The sequence below is a fragment of the Sinocyclocheilus anshuiensis genome, unplaced genomic scaffold (genome assembly GCF_001515605.1).
Source record: "Sinocyclocheilus anshuiensis isolate Anshui unplaced genomic scaffold, SAMN03320099.WGS_v1.1 scaffold1997, whole genome shotgun sequence".
NCBI classification, from domain to species: Eukaryota; Metazoa; Chordata; class Actinopteri; order Cypriniformes; family Cyprinidae; genus Sinocyclocheilus; species Sinocyclocheilus anshuiensis.
In genome coordinates, this window is record NW_015539934.1 from 4929 (window position 1) to 9278 (window position 4350).

General features: G+C 45.2%; 4 non-coding genes across 4 annotated transcripts; all 4 read left to right on the top strand.

Moving 5' to 3' along the window:
* The first annotated feature begins 293 nt into the window (after positions 1 to 293).
* Positions 294 to 366, top strand: trnav-cac (transfer RNA valine (anticodon CAC)). Its single transcript has one exon. It is a non-coding gene; the product is annotated as a tRNA-Val (tRNA).
* Positions 367 to 787: 421 nt separating this feature from the next.
* On the top strand, positions 788 to 860 carry trnav-uac (transfer RNA valine (anticodon UAC)). The gene has a single exon. It is a non-coding gene; the product is annotated as a tRNA-Val (tRNA).
* A 258-nt stretch (positions 861 to 1118) lies between these two features.
* On the top strand, positions 1119 to 1191 carry trnav-uac (transfer RNA valine (anticodon UAC)). The gene has a single exon. It is a non-coding gene; the product is annotated as a tRNA-Val (tRNA).
* Positions 1192 to 3912: 2721 nt separating this feature from the next.
* trnav-uac (transfer RNA valine (anticodon UAC)) lies at positions 3913 to 3985 on the top strand. The gene has a single exon. It is a non-coding gene; the product is annotated as a tRNA-Val (tRNA).
* Positions 3986 to 4350: the final 365 nt, after the last annotated feature.

Sequence of the window (4350 nt, forward strand, 5' to 3'; positions counted from 1 at the left end):
TGTAGTGTTCATCACGTTCGCCTTACACGCGAAAGGTCCCTAGCTCGAAACTGGGCGGAAACAGACAGAGGCTTTTGTTCTATCTGTGCTGAAATGGCTCTCTGGTAAGCAGGTGGTCCAAGCTGCAAAGACCTTAATTTCGAGATAGGAGAAGGCAAGTTTTTAAGGAACTCTGAGCAGACTGCCACGCCGAATGAACTCTGTCCTACTGTGTGTGGGATTTACTCAGATTGTCAATCTGTTTTCAGAGCAGTTTACAGTATAAATTTTACCCGAAACAACAAGAAAGTAAAGTTTCTGTAGTGTACTGGTTATCACGTTTGCCTCACACGCAAAAGGTCCCCAGTTCGAAACTGGGTGGAAACAACAGAGACTTTTTCCAAGATTGCTTAAGTCGGGGGTCTGTTGCTTTCTCACGCAACTACAAAAGGATAAGCCTGCCTACAGGTGTTAAAGCAAAAGAGGTTTTCAGACCGGTTTCTGTAGTGTAGTGGTCATCACGTTCGCCTTACATGCTAAAGGAGCTCAGCTCGATTTAGCCAAAAACTCAAAAAGTCCCCGGTTCGAAGCTGAGCAGAAACAGAGTTTTATTTTTGAGAGAACGCTTAAACTCTTTGTGACATTCAAGAACAATTCCTGTTGTTTCTCCAGATAAGTTTCCGTAGTGTAGTGGTTATCACGATCGCCTCACACGTGAAAGGTCCCCAGTTCGAAACTGGGGACATTTTTTAGCTGGGGTCGAAGTCGGGGGTCTGTTGCTCTCTCACGCAACGCTGTTTTCCGACAGGTTTCTGTAGTGTAGGGGTCATCACGTTCGCCTTACACGCGAAAGGTCACCAGTTCGAAACTGGGTGAAAACAATGATGACTTTTTCCAAGGTTGCTTAAGTTGCGGTCTATTGCATTCTCACTTAACGCTACAAAAGGCTTCGCCTGCCTAGAAGTGTTAAAGCAATAGAGGTTTTCTGACAGGTTTCTGTAGCGTAGTGGTCGTCACGTTACCCTAACATGCAAAAGGTCCTCGTTTGGAAGCTGGCCAAAAAAAGAGTTTTATTTTTGAGGGACTGCATAAACTCTTTGCGACGTTCCAGGAGATTTGCGGCTGTTTTCTCCAGGTAAGTTTCCGTAGTGTAGAGGTTATCACGTTTGCCTTACACGCAAAAGGTCCCCAGCTCGAAACTGGGCGGAAACAACAGTGACTTTTTCCAAGGTTGCTTAAGTCAGGGGTCTGTTGCTTTCTCGCGCAACGCTACAAAAGGATAGGTCTGCCTACATTTGTTAAAGCAAAAGAGGTTTTCCAACAGCTTTCTGTAGTGTAGTGGTCATCACGTTCGCCTTACACGCGAAAGGTCCCTAGCTCGAAAATGGGCGGAAACAGACAGAGGCTTTTGTTCTATCTGTGCTGAAATGGCTCTCTGGTAAGCAGGTGGTCCAAGCTGCAAAGACCTTAATTTCGAGGTAGGAGAAGGCAAGTTTTTAAGGAACTCTGAGCAGACTGCCACAAAGGCTTCACCTGCCTAGAGGTCTTAAAGCAAAAGAGGTCTTCAGACAGGTTTCTGTAGTGTAGTGGTTGTCACGTTAGTCTAACAGGCAAAAGTTCCTTGGTTCGAAGCTGAGCAAAAAAAGTTTTATTTTTGAGGGAACGCATAAACTCTTTGCGACGTTCCAGGAGATTTGCTGCTGCTTTCTCCAGATAAGTTTCCGTATGTGCTGAAATGGCTCTCTGGTAAGCAGGTGGTCCAAGCTGCAAAGACCTTAATTTCGAGGTAGGAGAAGGCAAGTTTTTAAGGAACTCTGAGCAGATTGCAGACGGAGGCTTTTGTTCTATCTGTGCTGAAATGGCTCTCTGGTAAGCAGGTGGTCCAAGCTGCAAAGACCTTAATTTCGAGGTAGGAGAAGGCAAGTTTTTAAGGAACTCTGAGCAGATTGCAGACGGAGGCTTTTGTTCTATCTGTGCTGAAATGGCTCTCTGGTAAGCAGGTGGTCCAAGCTGCAAAGACCTTAATTTCGAGGTAGGAGAAGGCAAGTTTTTAAGGAACTCTGAGCAGATTGCAGACGGAGGCTTTTGTTCTATCTGTGCTGAAATGGCTCTCTGGTAAGCAGGTGGTCCAAGCTGCAAAGACCTTAATTTCGAGGTAGGAGAAGGCAAGTTTTTAAGGAACTCTGAGCAGATTGCAGACGGAGGCTTTTGTTCTATCTGTGCTGAAATGGCTCTCTGGTAAGCAGGTGGTCCAAGCTGCAAAGACCTTAATTTCGAGGTAGGAGAAGGCAAGTTTTTAAGGAACTCTGAGCAGATTGCAGACGGAGGCTTTTGTTCTATCTGTGCTGAAATGGCTCTCTGGTAAGCAGGTGGTCCAAGCTGCAAAGACCTTAATTTCGAGGTAGGAGAAGGCAAGTTTTTAAGGAACTCTGAGCAGATTGCAGACGGAGGCTTTTGTTCTATCTGTGCTGAAATGGCTCTCTGGTAAGCAGGTGGTCCAAGCTGCAAAGACCTTAATTTCGAGGTAGGAGAAGGCAAGTTTTTAAGGAACTCTGAGCAGATTGCAGACGGAGGCTTTTGTTCTATCTGTGCTGAAATGGCTCTCTGGTAAGCAGGTGGTCCAAGCTGCAAAGACCTTAATTTCGAGGTAGGAGAAGGCAAGTTTTTAAGGAACTCTGAGCAGATTGCAGACGGAGGCTTTTGTTCTATCTGTGCTGAAATGGCTCTCTGGTAAGCAGGTGGTCCAAGCTGCAAAGACCTTAATTTCGAGGTAGGAGAAGGCAAGTTTTTAAGGAACTCTGAGCAGATTGCAGACGGAGGCTTTTGTTCTATCTGTGCTGAAATGGCTCTCTGGTAAGCAGGTGGTCCAAGCTGCAAAGACCTTAATTTCGAGGTAGGAGAAGGCAAGTTTTTAAGGAACTCTGAGCAGATTGCAGACGGAGGCTTTTGTTCTATCTGTGCTGAAATGGCTCTCTGGTAAGCAGGTGGTCCAAGCTGCAAAGACCTTAATTTCGAGGTAGGAGAAGGCAAGTTTTTAAGGAACTCTGAGCAGATTGCAGACGGAGGCTTTTGTTCTATCTGTGCTGAAATGGCTCTCTGGTAAGCAGGTGGTCCAAGCTGCAAAGACCTTAATTTCGAGGTAGGAGAAGGCAAGTTTTTAAGGAACTCTGAGCAGATTGCAGACGGAGGCTTTTGTTCTATCTGTGCTGAAATGGCTCTCTGGTAAGCAGGTGGTCCAAGCTGCAAAGACCTTAATTTCGAGGTAGGAGAAGGCAAGTTTTTAAGGAACTCTGAGCAGATTGCAGACGGAGGCTTTTGTTCTATCTGTGCTGAAATGGCTCTCTGGTAAGCAGGTGGTCCAAGCTGCAAAGACCTTAATTTCGAGGTAGGAGAAGGCAAGTTTTTAAGGAACTCTGAGCAGATTGCAGACGGAGGCTTTTGTTCTATCTGTGCTGAAATGGCTCTCTGGTAAGCAGGTGGTCCAAGCTGCAAAGACCTTAATTTCGAGGTAGGAGAAGGCAAGTTTTTAAGACTCAGATTGTCAATCTGTTTTCAGGGCAGATTACAGTATCGATTTTACCCGAAACAGGAAGAAAGTAAACTTTTTGTAATATAGTGTTCGTCACGTTAACCTAAGAGGCAAAACGTCCTCAGTTCGTAGCTGAGCAGAAACAGAGTTTTATTTTTGAGGGAATGCATAAACTCTTTGCGACTTTGCAGGAGATTTACGGCTGCTTTCTCCAGATAAATTTCCATAGTGTAGTCGTTATCACTTTTGCCTCACACGCAAAAGGTCCCCAATTCGAAACTGTGCGGAAACAATGGTGACTTTTTCCAAGGTTGCTTAAGTTGGGGGTCTGCTGCTTTCTCACGCAACGCTACAAAAGGATAAGCCTTGCTAGAGGTGTTAAAGCAAAAGAGGTTTTCCGACAGGTTTCTGTAGTGTAGTGGTCATCATGTTCGCCGTACATGTGAAAGGTCCCCAGCTCGAAACTGGGCAGAAACAGGCAGAGGCTTTTGTACTCTCTGTGCTGAAATGGCTCTATGGTAAGCAGGTGGTCCAAGCTGCAAAGACCTTAATTTCGAGGTAGGAGAAGGCAAGGTTTTAAGTAACTCTGAGCAGATTGCCACACCGTATGAACTCTGTCCTACTGTGTGTGGGATTTACTCAGATTGTCAATCTGCGTTCAGGGCAGATTACAGTATAAATTTTACCAGAAACAGCACGAGAGTAAACTTTTTGAGTTTTTGTAGTATAGTGGTCATCTCGTTAGCCAAAAACGCAAAAAGTCCCCGGTTCGAAGCTGAGCAGAAACAGAGAATTATTTTTGAGAGAATGCTTAAACTCTTTGTGACGTTCCAGAATAATTC